Source organism: Argiope bruennichi, chromosome 4, assembly GCF_947563725.1.
Source record: "Argiope bruennichi chromosome 4, qqArgBrue1.1, whole genome shotgun sequence".
NCBI classification, from domain to species: Eukaryota; Metazoa; Arthropoda; class Arachnida; order Araneae; family Araneidae; genus Argiope; species Argiope bruennichi.
The window spans coordinates 15691406-15708518 of NC_079154.1; positions in this window are offsets into that span (position 1 = coordinate 15691406).

Here is a 17113-nt window from a genome sequence, read left to right on the forward strand (position 1 = left end):
TCAGAAACAATCCGGTCTCGCCCTTTTTGTCAGGCTTCAGGTGTCTCACCATTAAATTGAAAAAAAAAATGATAAATTTTAATACGTTTCGTAACCTGATTTAAGAAAGTAATCACCACAGCAAAAATTTTAATATGTTAATGTCTTAAGTAATTGTATCCTATCCTATGTTAATGTCTTTCGCTTATCTGCAAATTGTGTGCTAGAAATTCATTGAGGAAAAAAGATAAGACTAGTGGCATAAAAAATTGCTATAAATAGGTTGCACAAATTATTCTTGAAAATGTTGCTGAGTCGCTAATGAACTTTCGGAATGCACTTTTGTTGAAGGTAGCTATCTGTTTGGAGCAAGTGATGTCGGGTATTGAGGCCAGTGAAGAGTATCTCTTCTTATACAGAAATAAATATCATGAGAAAATTAAATCTTCGACTTTAAAAAGTTGTTAATGAAAATTTTCTTGAACCAATTGGTCGTGTGAAATAAAATCCTTTCTGGACATTACGTCATATTAAATACATTACTCGCAGGATACAACAAGTGATAAAATAAAGCCCCGCAATGAGCAGACTGACTATTCAAGCCTAAAATTTTATCAAAATCCATTGATTTGAAATTTGAAATTATTTTTGTTATTAAAATTAACAATTATATATTGATTTGAAGCCTAAACACTCCTGTTTGTACACTTTTTCATTATTACATCTGAATATTTTCATTTATTTTCAGATCAATATATATATATATATATATATATGAAATAGGAATCGGAACTATATTAATTGCAAATAATTGTTTTCAGAAGGGAATTTAAAATAAAGATATTGTGTTGTGTTTAAAGATTTTTCTAGTTCTTCAAAATAGAAGTTAAAATAAACATTTCAATAATTTTATGCCATGATCATTAATTTTATGTCAGATACTTCCGAATGTCTGAAAATCAATCAAAATGGATACAACTTAGAGTGGCAAATACTAGGTAATAAAATTCTGATCACTCTATAAATAAAATATATAAATTCACGACATTTTTACATATTATTTGGGTTATATTATTTTTTAATTGTAAATGCGAATTATTGTTTCATAATAATTAATAAATATAAAATAGAAAGGCATTCCCAAATGTATAACGAAATTAAAATCGTCTCAAATATTATAAAAAAATTATTTGAGTTTATAAAGTTTGTGACAATGTTTCATTAGTTCATCCTAATTACATGATTAAGTTCTGTATTACTATGAATTAGTCTAAATTATTCAAAGTAGAATAGATATTTATGTCAAAATCTGAAGAACATTTAATATTATCTGCACCACATAATCTTCCATGCCCTGGAAATATAATCCCGTCTGACACTTATGCAAACCCTGAATTACTTTTGAGCAGACGCAACATACGTGAGATTTTAAACCATGGAAAAAATAAAAAGAAAAGGTGGATCAGGATATTTATTTTATTCATGCGGAATCACAGTTTAGAGAATGAAGAATGCGGAGAACTTCAGAGAAAAGCGTCTACTTTTTCCTTTTCTTCCCAACTGCCTCGAGCCCTCACACTTCCTATTGTATGATTGACATGAGTGAATAGCATTCAGAAATCGTACACTGGTTCACAGAAGAAAGGAGAGCCGTTTTTTATCCAAAAAATCAATTTCCGGCTTCTCGCTTGTTTATTTTTTTCGGCGGCGTTTGGTCTTGGAGAACATTCAGATTTCACAGCTTGAACCCCATTCCCCACTCCCATTCTCACATATCTGTACTTTCGACTGGTCTGAAAGGAGATAGGAGGACTGCCTAAAGAATTAGTTGATGTGTCTTATTATTTCAAGCTTTAATGCATACGAAGCTTTTGTCTCTTATTATCATTCAAGCAAAAGAACCTGTAATTAAAATCTTAAAAAAAGAAGAACTAACAGATGCAAAAATTAAGCATAAGAATCATAACCATTGCTGTCTCATACTTTTTGTCAAATAAAGCTATGGGTCACAATTTTATTAAGGTTTTTATAAATATAAATGAACCAAATAATGAATGGAATCAATCTAGTTAACGTAGAATTTAGAACTTAAAAGGCTAGTGGAAGATATTTGAAGCTCCATTAATATCCAAAATAACCATAAACCTTCTTTCCCGAAAGTGCAAGGAGACACTGAATGCTTGGAACGACCCGATATGATTAGCAGTAACTGTAGTTGAATCTTTAGGTTATACCGTGATCATCACTGTCCACGGCATGATCCCTCTCCGAGGATGCATATCCCATCATCGGTAAAGGGAAGCTGAACCCATAACATTTCTGTACCCAGAATGATAGAGAGATCCAACCACCATACCGGAAGTTTCTCGTCCCCATGCTTGAGGTGAACATATTCAGAATAAGTTATTTCCAAGTGTCTATTTCAGATATATTATTAGTTTCTTTATGGGGAAGGATTGAATATTTTCTTATACACATAATAAAAAAAATATATCTTTTTTTTTTCGTTTTTGATAACTTGGTATAGATTTTATTTCAATAAGTCATTGGAATATCTGTCTAGGAAAGAGAAGAATTTATACAGATTTTTCTTTTCATCTTCAGCAAAATTAAAATAATATTTTGAGATTTTGGCTTTTTTTATATAAAAGTTAGAAAAAAAATAATTATAATCTACCACAAAAGTTTAATTTGTTTTGATATTTGGTTTTTTTACGAATTATGATTCTTAGTAATAATAATGGTGAAACACTAAATGGTTGAGAGTATACAATAAATGTTCAGTCCACTGTGGTAGAATAATTTACCATTTATGTTTCAATGAGGATCCAACTGAATAAAAAATGTCACATTTTTTTTTTTAAATATCCGACCAGTTGATTAAATCAATATTTGAATGAGTCATAAGGAAATATATTCCAAAATAGGATAATTAGAATAATGCATTAGTGTAAATTCTTAAATTAGTGTAATTATAGGATAGAAGTTAGTAATCCTACATTTTCAAGAAATTTATAATGAAGCTTAAGAAGGAATAAAACTGAATTACCGAATGGAGGCACAATCTATTTGTGAAGTATATATTTTTTTTAATCTTTTATGTTTTACATAATTTTAAGCATTTTAATCCAAGATATATAATAGACTAAAAGATTATTTGTTTTTAAAGAAAATTGTATTAAAATAGGAATAAAGTTTTCTTATTGTAGAATTATTTTTTTACTTTTATATATAGGCTTGATTATTATAAAAAATAATTACCTTCTTATCCTTCAAAATTTGAAGTTCTTTCACAAAGAGATCTTACATTTTTTTAAAAATCTTTTTTTAAAATTTTCAAACATATTCTTAAAGCTGTTGTTTTGATTTATTGTTCTAAAATTGCCTTCACAACTTTTGCTATTAGGGATAATAATAGAAAATGCTTATCATTTAGATGACACTTCAAATTAGTGTAAAAAGTCACATGAAGCTAAATCAGGGTTATTTGGAGAGTGGAGAATAATTTTGATGTCGGATTTTGATAAATAATGATGAGCGACTTTAAAATCGTTTGCTTAGAAACACATACCACGGGTATCGGTATATGTTCTAAACATCGGTGAGTAACGTGGAAATGATACGCGGAAGTAATAAGTCTCTCTTATAACTCTCTTAATGTGAGTCATTGATTTCCCCTCATTATTACAGTAGCAATGTTGACTTTTACTTCCATTGGACAATCATAAAGCGGCAGATTGACTTTCCTTTGAAATCAATTTCAAGCATTTGAAACATTTTCTGGCTTTGCTACAGGGAAGAACTGTTCAAAAGTTTCTGTAACATTACACATGTTTCAACTGACGATTTTTTTAAGGTCATAGTAAAAACCCAGTGTGTCGCGAATCATTCCCATTTTTATCGCAGGCAAAATTAAAACATTTCTTATTTCATCGGCTTATGAGGGCTACAGTAGTTACGTCATAACTGTAAAATATATTTCTTCGTTCATCTGGCTGCACTTTAAATATTTAATTATTTTTTTTTATTTCTCTTTATTTTTTTACTGAGCAGCCCTTATAAAACTATATTAAATTTTAATGCTCAATACAAAAGTTGATAAAAATTCCAGAAAAATCGAAATTCTACAGAAAATAATCTGAGTAACTAGAGTATATACTTAACCATTATAGAAAGTTCATCTTCCAGAAATTATGAAATTTACTGAAATGTTTATTTTAAAACCTAATGATTTTTTAGCATTTAAAGATCATGAAGCGTATTTGAAATATAGTAATCATCGTATTATTTTTTTAAAAATTATTTAAATTTTATGTTTATAAAGCAAAAAAAAAAAAAATGTTTTTGAAACAATCCCACAAATAATATGAGATTTTAAAGTTTCAAAAGCCTCACTTAGCATGCTGAAATGATTAAACTTTTTACCATCGGGCCTGTCTTCATATAATTAATAATTAAAATGAATTTAACGAATCAATTCGATGGTACTTTGTAATTACTAAACCGTAATTCTTAAAAAAAAATCCAAATCAGTTGTTATGAAGTTGTCTTAAATTTATTTTTTTATTTTGTTAATTAACTGTATTAAAAATGAAATTTAAAGCAATTTTCATGCGGTTTAGCAATAAAAAATTAATTACAATGCGTGATACTTCTCATATGTTGAATTTTGTGAAATGCAACAAATTATGCGATATGTAAGAAAACAGACGGAACGGGAAAAAAAATTAAAACAGTAAAAATGGGAAAATTTAAATTAAACACTATTCTTTCACAAAAAAAAAGAAAAATTAATACCTATTTCCTTATGTTAGTACAATATTAGCATACAAAAAGTGTGGAATCAGAAGAATTTTGTTTGATAGTATTTCTCATCATTGATTTTAAGCATTCAGTTCTGCTCACTATTTACATATTGATTCTTTTATTGCATAAATCCCTCGTTATCATATTACATACTTAATATTAACGATAAGAGCATTTTTTGAACATTTCCGATTCACCATTGTTTTATTAATGTGACTTTTCCAAATACACTAATCCAAAATGATACGCATATGAAATGGAATATTAAAAGCACGTTCTTTAAACAATAGTTGGGAATACCTTATAATTAATCAAATATGATTAACTTACAATCCATTTTCATGGGTAGAGCCAATTAAACTTGTTAAACCAGTGTTGTTTCAATTTTTAATTATAGAAATTTCAGCTCTATCATTTAGAATGCATTATTAAATATTCTGTTTGGAATATTAACTGCATTCTAAATCCACACAATTTGTTCTCTCTAATATTTTAATAAACTTTGCTATTCGCGATAATATCCTAATTTTAACCAAAACTAAATTTCCATTTTGAATTATGTATCATGTGGTAGCTGTGTATTAACGCAGATAAACGAGAGGAGCCTACCAAAATAACAAGATATCCCGAGTATCGAATAATCACGGAACTAAGTATTTAAATATCTTGAGAAATTAGATTTTAATATAAACGCACTAAAAATTAAATAACATTTTAATGGATTTTGTTGATCTTTTAACATTGTTTGGTAGCTATAAGGGTTTCACCAAAAATCTGAACAAGCATTGATATTCATACATATAGCACATATGCATGTATTTCTAGTTATACATAATTATTAAACAAGGTGGGCAATTCTATAAAGCCACTTCAGAAATTATTGAATATTGAAATGAAATTATTTTAAAAATTTTATATAACTCCCGTATAAATATATCAATTAATAAAATGTATCTCTTAGCATTCGTCAATGCAAGCTCAACATTTAAAGTTTCTATCAATACAATTTACAAAGCCTTGTTTATTTTTAAATGTAGACATAACTTATCCAAATTTAGATGACAATATTTATTTCAGAATTACAAATTTAGAGAAAGAATGTTTTTTAAAAATATTTTAATTCATTACAACTTCATTATAATTATTCTAAAACTCATTTTCATAAATTACTTATTAGTGAAGAAAACGTACGATATTTAAACATATTACTTGTGATAAACATAAAGAATTATAACTAGCTGGCTTTATTAATAATCCATTATATTTTTCAACATTTTAATGGAAGAATTTATAGTGGAGTTACAACTAAAAAAAATAAAAAGCTCTAAAAAAGAATCATTAATCAGAATTATTTGAAATTTGAAAAGAATATTGCCAAAGAAGGGGAGAAGGATATGACAAAAAAAAAAATCACAACTTTATCAATCGATAACACTTTATTTTCATTTAACCATTGCATGAATACAATAGCCTTTCTACAAAAATGGGATGTTATATATATATATATATATATATATATATATATATATATATATATATATATATATATATATATATATATATATATATATATATATATATATATATATATATATATATTACAGGAAAGCGTCTATAAAATTCTAAGGTTATTCAGTTTTTCAAAAAAAATTCGAATAAAATGCCAAAATTATTAGGATGTTCACATTCAGAATATTAAGCAATATCATGCAAATATTTCGCATTGTCTTGTGCTGTTAAGGACATCAAATAACATCTGAAAATAAAATAACTCAGGAATAAATGTCTAGACAAAAAAATAATACATGATTAAGCACCTGAATGAAAAATAATACATAAATATACACCTGAATGAAAAATAATGCTTAAATATGCACCTAAACGAAAAAATAATACATGAAAAAATAGTTGAATGGGATGTTAAATAAATAATATGGAATCACCATGTGGTAGCTTATGAGAAAAGAAAAATTAATTAACAAAATGCGTTCTACAGTTAATATTGCGACATGCGTTGCAACCTCTTACTTCAAAATTGAAACATCTTAATGAATCACAAAATAGCAATAGTTCATAGAAATATTACAAATGATATCTTCAGAACTGAAGAAACTTCAGGTGGCACCAGAAAATCATCAAAACAATGTAGAACCACCATTCGCGATAGTTAAGAGATCATCATGCCTCAGCCACCATTCTATAAATGGGATATATAATTGTTAACATAGCTGCAGCAGCGATGAATTCCATTCCACCAGCACCGCATTTCATAGCACAGTAACAGGTGAATTTAAATATCAGGCAAATCATCTACTATCAGATCTCTAAAGATTTAAAATATATGGATATCTTCAACCATATGTTTCGCTCAGTCGTTTTATCAAAAGTGGACAAAAGCAGTACCTTCGAATATTGAAATTTATGAATGTTTCGGGAATAAAAGCTTTTCTATTGGTAAATTGTGACAGTCCGTATAGCGCCATCTATTGGTGAATTTGATGATCTTAAATTTTATCAGCTCTATGAAACCGATTTATACTTCAACCTTTGTTCTTGCCAGAAGATTTTCCTAGTTATCTCCATTACCATTTCTCAAAATAACGCTTTTATAGAATTTAATAATACATTCAAATTTAAGATAATATTCAATTACCTTACAAATAACAAAACATTTTTGAATAAAAGAAGAAATCATGATAGAAAATAAGGCATTATTATATTTAACTGTTTAATTTTAAAAATTTAGTTTAGCATTTATATTCTAATATTATCATAAAATAATTAATAATTCTAAAATTTTATTTAAAAAAATGAGCTATTGGTTATTTTGCCTTTGAGAAAATTTCCAAACTTAAAATTCTTTTCTTCAAAAGGTTTACCATTTCACTTAACACCTGAAAAAAATCTTTTCGATCAATTCCAAAAAGGAAATGAAACTATATTAATAGAGTAACTTTCGCAAATACTTTAACACATTTGGATATAATTAATTTAATACCTAACTACATTTGATGAATATTTAATAACTAACTACATTTGATAAATATTTAATAACTAACTATTATTAATGAAAATATGTTTTTTTCATAGGAAATGGGGTACAACTAAATATTAACAATTATTTCTGTATAGGATTAGATGACTCTGAACAAACGAAAAAATCATTTTATAAGTCATTACGAAGCATTCTTGGACATAATTCAACAAAATGAGATAAAATCGTGTTTTAATGTGTTCTTGGAAGACATGGAAACATGATTAATGTTACTAAAATTTTACAAACACTAGTTAATGTTACTCATTTTTTTTAAGAAAACGATCATCTATTGACTGTTTTGCTGTTGAAGAAAATATTCAAACTAAGTAGCTGTTTACTCAAAATGCTTATCATTTCATTTAATAACTGAAAAAATAATCTTTTCGTTTAATTAAAAAAAAATTAAAACTATACTGACAGAGTAATTTTAATTAATATATTTACACTTTTGGATCTAATTTATTTATACCTAACTAAAATTGATTGACATATTAATGAAAGTATCATTAGTGTATAGACCATTTTAGAACTAAACAATTACAATTATGTCTATACAGGATTAGATGATAATGAACAAAGGAAAAAAAATCATTTTACACGTGATTTTCAAAGTATTCTAGACATAATTCAAACAAAATGAGATAAAATTGTGATTTCATGTATGCTTACATAAACACTTAAAAAAAGGATTAATGTTACTAAAATTTTAGTTTAAGAAAGAATAAGCTATTGCCTATTTTGCCATTGAAAAAAAAAATATCGAAAGTGAGAATCCTTTTACACAAAATGTTTACTATTTCACTTAATACCTGAAAAATAATCTTTTCTTTCAATTTCAATAAGAAAATTGAAACTATACTGACAAAGTAACTGTGGTTAATAATTTACACATTTCGATCTTTTTAATATCTAACTACAATTAATTCTTATATTAATGAAAGTATGATTGTTGTATAGACCACCTTAGAACTAAATAATTGCAAATATTTTTTTGCAGGGTTAGATGATTACGAACAAACAAACAAAACAAATCGTTTTGCAATAGATGTTTCAGAGCATTCTTGGATATAATGCAACACAATGAAATAAAATCGTGTTTTCATGCGTGTTATCATAAGACTGCTTTTAAATTGTCATTTTATTTTAAGATAAAAAATATTATCTTTCTTGGGGAAGTTGAATAAGAATTGACTGCTTACACAGAGAAATTTTTTTCCAAATATCTAAAAGCAATCATTACTGAAATGTCACTTTAAATTCCTCTCAACTTTATACAAAAAAAGTAAATTCTACTGAAATAGCGAAGTATATGATGCAACATGCAGAAACAAAAAATATAAAACTCCAACGCTTTTTCCAAGAATATCTTACTTTGAATTCTCAAATGTAAACAATATTGACAGCTTTCGAGAATTGTTGAAAAATAACATCTGTTCGGTAATGCACTTTATATCCACGATGCTTTTAGGAATAGACAATGTCGTTTTGCGAAAGAGAATTTGAAAGGATTCGATACTGGGAAGTTTTTATGACCATGGATATAACACAATTTCTCTGATTCGAAGAACAAAACTTCATTTGTGACTTTAAAATGGACGAAAATTTCTCGTATTTCTCACTTTCTTATCAAAGTTAAAGGCTGATATCTGTCTTTAAATAGTCTCAATTTGTACTCGTATTTTAGTATTTTTCTCTGTTATGCAGCTTCAATATAAGTAATAGAAGAAAAGATAATCTTTTTGAAGAACATATTCTTTTTCGCTTCTTTCTTGACCAAGATTTCGAAATCATTTATAGTTAAAGCAATGACTCCATGCTAGGCTAAGCTGCAAATGGGATTGTTACAGAACGTAAAAAGATAACTATGGCTTCATCGTTTTAAAGCCTTTTTTTAAGATAAAAATTGCTTTAAAACTATGAAATTGATTTCTTTTTAAGTTAATGGGGAGCGTACTTATGACAAATATAATATCCATGGTTGTTTTACAACCTTTTTTTAAAGGATGGAAAGCTTTACAGTTAAGAGGTTCAGATACTTTAAAAGAAATAATAAATATGGACTTCAAAACATAATTTTAATAATCGAGTTACTTCTCAGTTAATTATTTTTCTTTTGACAAAATATTATACCATTTGAAGTTTTAAAGATAATAGGCCTCGATTTCCGACAATTTTTAATGATGCTTACAGGTTTCAATTTTTACCTCAAATCATAGTAAATTTTCTTTATTTACTAATTAGTGATTATTAATTTACAGAATATGGCAATTTTATCTAATAATCTACATGAAATTCTTCTCTGAAATCAATTAAAATCAAAAAAATATTTTTTCAAAGAATTGAATTATGTTCATTAATTTATATTTTTATTTGTAGTGATTAAAGAATCATATGGCTTTCGTTTTATTTTGTAATTCTTTATTTTTTATTTGAAGGCATAAATGATAAGTAAACTTACTTAAAAGTTCATATCATTGATTTTTTTTATGTTGAAACACTTTTTGTTATGTATTATAAATATTATCAGATAAAATGCTTTTATTTTGTCGTTTTAAAATTACTACAGGATTTGAAATGATTAGAAATTGATGATTATAAATAATTCACAAAAGTGTTTGCTGCAGAATTAACAAAATTGTAATATAATAATAATTTTCATAGTTTTGAGTAATTGTTTCATTTTGCAACATCAAACTAGTCATCTAATATTTAGAAAACATTGTAAATTAATATATACGTATATAGGCTCTTGCTAAAGCGTTCATTAAGCCTGCATGCCAAATTGAGTATTCTATTATTTCAAGCATGCATGCAACTTTCTTTCGATATCTACAGGCAGCATTTATAATTTCCTATTAAATCAAATACTTTCTGATAAAAGCATGCATTAAAAACTGAATATTCTATTATTTCAAGTATACCTGAAACTTTCTTTAGAAATCTATCGATAGCACAGTTTGTCATTAAATCAGATACTTTTTTGGTAAAAGCATGCATAAATGAGTATTACATTATTTCAAGTATATATATGCAGCTTTATTCAGAAATCTATCGACAATAACACAATTTTATATTCAATCAAATAGTTTCTGAAGAAAAACATGCATAATTGAGTATACAATTTAATATTACATTATTTAAAAGTATGCAAAGCAAATTTAATCAAAGATTTATCGACAGCAGTTTCAATTTTCAATTAAGTAAAACATTTTCTGAAAAAAAAATTGTGATTCATATCACAATTTTCTTCTTATTTTTTCTTCTCAAGCTAAAACTAGATAAACTTCGACAATTTCGTTTGCAGTAAAAATTTACAACACACATTAAATATTTTTCGAGATTCTACATAGTTTTGTAAACGAAATAATGTTTTGAATATAATTAGAATTAAGGTAAAACTAATTGTTCCGAAATATAAACTGAAAACTCCTAGAATGAATTTAATATTAATAATGACAAATCAAAGCTGATTTATTTAAATACAAATGCAGTCTGAAAGTTCATACGTCTCTTTATTCTTTCAAAGTCGAAATGCAAAAATTTGTTTCGCTTTTCTGAAACAATTTATTAACTGAAATAGCTAAGGATCTCTTAAACGTTCAAACTTCGTTAATGAAAAATGTCAAGATTTCGATTAAGGAAAATGCATTTCCCTTTCCTGAGCAATTAAAACAATGAAAAAAATTTCTAAAACTGCACATTTCAAAAATTCTAGCTGAAACACTAAACTTAAGTTTAATTTAATGTATTTGAATGAAACAGTGGAGACATAATTGATTCCCAAATGGGATTCGTTAACTATTTTTGAAACTTATGAATTAATGAATAAAAGATCTTACCTGGAAAAGAATGAAAAATAAAGGAAATTTGAATCTGAAATTCGAAAGATGATAACGGTTTTGGTTTGTGTGGTTTATCTTAATTGGATCATTTGTTGCATCCTTACATAAAAATTCATACAATTAGCAGAAAAAATATCTGCCTAGAAATTTTATCATCCTTAAAAATATACAGTACTTTAAAATATATATAAATGGCACTGGTGCTACTAAATTATCCAGAGTAATTTTTAACAGTCTAACTAAATCTAAAAAAAAAAATGCTATAAATCTAAATTAGCAGATTTGAAAACTAATTTTTTAATAAGAAAGTGGTGAAAGAAATGATTTCTCTGCAATAATACGATACGCATTGGTAGGTTATTGAGAGCAAATTTTTAAATTTCTATTAGTTACCAAATTTTCTGTTAATGAATTTTTAATATTAAAAATTTAATTGAGATTTTGCAAAACTGTATGTTACCCAGCCCCAAACTTCCCAAGAAATAAGTGTAAACTTAGGTCCAGTAATCTGATTTATAGATAGTTTTGAACTATTTTTCTATAATCTATCATGTAATTAACAGAAAATATTCCAGCATTAAAATTTTATCATGCTAAAGAAATTAAAAAGTTAGTTATTTTAAACTAATAAAATGCTTACCAGCGGTAAGACACTGAGCAATGAAATATAGATAGTCAGGAGGAGGTCTTAAGGGACAACGAAAAGAGTAATGGTTGGTGCATTAATACTATTTAAAAGATGAGGAAGAGGCCTCATCTTTTTTAAAGATACCATCTCCTCCCACCTTGTTTAAATTTGGGAAGCCATTTATGACTAACAAGGGCTAAAATATCATATTATACCCGGTTGCTACTTAGCCTTGCTATTCCATAGATGTTTACAACATTTAATTAATAATACTCAAATATTTATAGAATTAATTTATTGTTGACTACGTCTACAGATTTAGAGCAGACCAACATTTTTTATGCTTTCGAAACAGATGAAAAAAATATAATTTTCAATCTCTTCTGAAAAATCGGAAAATGTAATGCCTTTTTTTCGTAATGATTCGGCGAAATGATTCTATTTAAAATTAAATGATGATAGTAAATTTCACGACAGCAAAACTGTTCCTTTTTGAAAAAAATTTTCAAAATATAATTTTATATATTCTGAAAGAAAATTTTGCTGCCTATTACTTCGATATTAAAAAAAAAATCACTAACTTTTTTATACTTTCTTTATTTTATATTCAAAATACACTCAATGCTGGATCTAATATATCTTATTAATTTTTAAAATACAATTTCATAATTAAATATAAATATTATCTAATGTTTTCACGCGATCTTGAATTATACATACTGAACAAATAAAAAAACCCTAATAAATGAAACTGTATAGTTTAGCTTAGCAATATTAATATCCTATTTTGAAATAATACAAAAGTGCAAATAAATCACACAAAACACTTTTAAAAAACGAAAACTTACATTAAAACTTCGGCACGGGATTTAAATTAAATTTTTAACGTGTAAATTAATAATTATAAAGTAATTTATAATAATAAAAAAAGTTAAATTATTCTTTGTTGCGAAAAATATTTATGTAAAAATATATTTCATTAAATTCGAAATTAATTATTAAATTTGAAAAAGAAGAAGACGTTCTTAAGATGTCATGCTTACTTTCCTTTTTTTTAAGTTAAATAAGAATTTCAATTACATTTTTTTATAAAGTTAATTAAGGATGTAAAAGAAACGAAAGGATCGACGATCTCACAAATGACATCGAAACTTTTGTAAATATAGGAATAAATTTGCAAGTCCACTGAATTATTTAATGAAAATGAAATTTGACTAATAAAATTTGGAATTTGAAAGGCATTTAACAAAATAGTGATATAAAGTAAAATCTCATGCTAATATTTTGATTCAATTAAATAATCATTCTATCTGTCTATTGGTGCCTTATTTCTAAAAAAAATAAGTCATTGATATCTTTGGGGAATAAAGCAAAATACATTCATTTTATTCTCTTATTATATTATTCTATTTATATTATTTATTATTATTCTATTTTATTACTCTATTTTTATACTGTAAAATGCTTTATCAGTAAAATTATTTGAATCCTTCCAAAAATTACATCCTATACAGTTATCATCCACGAAGCAATACGAATGATTGATAATGCTCTAACTGCTCTCGCTTATCTGCGTGCTCACTAATATTTGCGCAATGCTACATATACCAATCAAACATATTAATGATATATTGATTTCAATTACTAGAGCGCTCCAAGAACTTCAGATATTGGAGGATGTTTGATATTAATATAGTGTGTGATGAGCTCTTGTTGGTATATTGGCTACCGAAATCAGATATTTGTACTGTAAATGAATTTCTATTAATCGTTCAGACATCCAAATGCTCAACACTTTTTTAGGCAATTATTAAGATAACAAAATGTAAAATACATCTTAAGTGAAACCATTAATTAAGCAGAAACCCACAAAAAAGGGACAGTTTTTTATTATTTGAATTCCAGTAAAAAAATAAATTCTTTTGTATTGTAAAATATTCCCAAAACTCATAATTGCTTCATGAAAATATCAAATATGTATATATTATGTAGGCTTTCATAGTAAGTCTATTTGGTATTGCTTAAATGTACCAAAGAATGAACTGTGGCAAGAGTAACAGAATCGTATCGTATTGTTTCAATTTTTTAAGTACAAATGTTTTATTCCGAACAGAGCGCCATCTCATACTCCCAAATCTGTAATCTTTCTGGTCACTTAATGGTTTGATAGGCACGTCACGGGATTTTATTCAGCTCCAGAAGATAAAATAGAAATAAGTAAGTGCAGAATTTACAAGTATATAAAAATGATAATAATCGGGAACCATTTACTATAGTTTTATACTTTGAAATAGGATAGAAAGATTATCTGTAGTAATAATAAACAGAAGGATTTTATGAATTAAAAGAAACAAACAAACAAAAAAAAACATGAGTTCTGCGATTATTGCACTTATAATATTTCCTGTTGTACTATTAATATTGTTATCATAGCAGAGTAGATGAAGATGCAGTTTAAAAAAAGCTAATATAAAATTATTTGTTTTATATTTACAAAGAAAATCTCTATTAAAATATTTTTATTGATGCATATAAATGTGAAGAAACTGAAAAGTTTTTGTTCTTTTATTCACTCCAGTACACAAAGTTGTGAAAGTACGCCTTATATTTTAGACACTGAATTATATTTTCTTTACGATCTTCACTAAAACAAAAATAGTATTTACTCTTTCCAGCTTTCTTTTATGATTTCCTTTAGTTGCCCCTTGACTTTTAGACTTCCTTTAAAGCTCAGGTTTATGTCAGGAAAAGGTTACTACTGTATATGAGCTCGTAGTACCTTCGCAGAACCGTCGAACAATATCTGCTAAATACAGAATGGTATAGAAAGTTTTCTAGTATTTTGCTTTCACTTAACGTTGCAGTTGATGCGATAGATGCTTGAGGAAAAATAACTATCATAAATACATTGATAGCCACAAAATTCTCTAATGTTATGGCTCTATAAGAACTGTATCAATGTTAGGGTTTACAATACAATTATGACCTATAAGAGAAAAAAAAATGATTATTGCAAATGGACCAAATTTTTATAGCTAACTATTTTTTTTCAAACCTCCTGCTATTAAATAAACTATACCAATTCCTAGACCTTAGTATTATTTAGAAATCTGTTGCTATTACGATTTAAAATGGTATAGGAGTTGAATTTCATAAAAATGCAAGCAATCCAGGAATATTGCATCAAGACGCTGATTTAATCAAATAATTTCTTAATTAATATAGAATGAATATGAAAATATATTAGACAAGATGAATGAATCCGCATTATAGAAGCTAATAATATATTTAGAAAGATTTTAAAGAAAACAGCAATACTTACTTTTCAGAGGCGTTTGTATATGGTGGAAGGTTTTTGCTTGCTGACATCGCGTAGAAAATAATATGACTGATTGAACAGCACTTCAAAACGCCGCCTGATATGCTGTTTTTGGTACTTTATTTAAAATATAATCAGTGAATTATTATTTGGGGAGTCAAGTGCGTGTTCCAGCGATATTAAAAGCATTCTTATATCATTGATATTGAATATCTTTTAAATATAATATAAAGACAACTGAAAATGTCTGAGACAGTTTTATATATTGATGTTTCAAGCTACAGGCTTGAATCTTCTTTATGCGCAATTGACTGTCCAATATCAGAATCATTCACCTAAAAGGAAATAATAATAATATTCTCAGCATAGATTTACTATCAAATCTTTTGGAAACGGAAGTTTTTAAAGAGGAATAATTTTGAAAAAGAATAAAAGTTTTTAGGTAATTCTGATCAAATTAAAAAATGATTTATTCCATAAACCAAATATATTTTTATCCTTTTCCTTTTATAAGTAACAAAACATAATGAGAAATACACATAATACATATAACGATGAAATAACGAATTAAGGTTTCAAAATAAATACGTGAGAACTTATTGATCTAAATTATAAACCATAGACAGTAATATTTGGAAAAGCAATAATGTTTGATAAATAAAATATACTAAACAAATCTTATGGTTGCAATTTATTGAAAAAATTGTGGTATTATCAAAAATACTTCTGTAGAACAAATGAGTTTATTTGTTCTACAATATTACGAATCGTTTTCTTTATTTTTCGAAGAACGTTATCTTATAAAACATTATTTAGGAAAATAAATTTTATTGGTTTTAATAGTTAAAAAGATGTTAGAATACTATAATTATATTATTTTTACAGTTGTATTGATAATGTCCAAATTTTAAAACATTTTATTCCTTCTTCGATTATTTAAACTAAACTTTAAATAGAAATATTTGAAAATTGTACGGTTCTAAATATTATTTATTACATTTTTTTGTGGAAATTTAAATTACGACATATCATCTTCCTTAATCGATCATTAAAATTCTGAAAATATGATGAAAAAAAGAAGCCAAAATTGTTATAAAATTGCAAATTGAATATTTTTCGGGATGTAAATTTGAAGTCTGTATTGGATTTGAGTTATAACAGGACAGGTGAAAATACAGTGAAAATGCGAAAAAGTTTTTCAAGAAAAAGCAAATTTTTAAAAAAGTTTGACACATTCTAGTAAAAATGCGTCTCTGAAATATAAGCAAATGTCGTCCCATTTTGCTGAAATTCGAAAAATTTTCAGCAATTCTAAATTTTGCTCGTCGAAGCTGGAGAAGTAAAGTATTGCGCTCAATTTCAGTTCGCCCTAGTTTCCTTCAAATCACATTTGAAAAATGTTATTGCCGGCAGAAGTTCCGATTTAGGCGATACATTTTGAGATGTTTGAAATGGTTTGTTTTAAAAAAAAAGTAAGCATAATAAAATATACTCTATAAAAT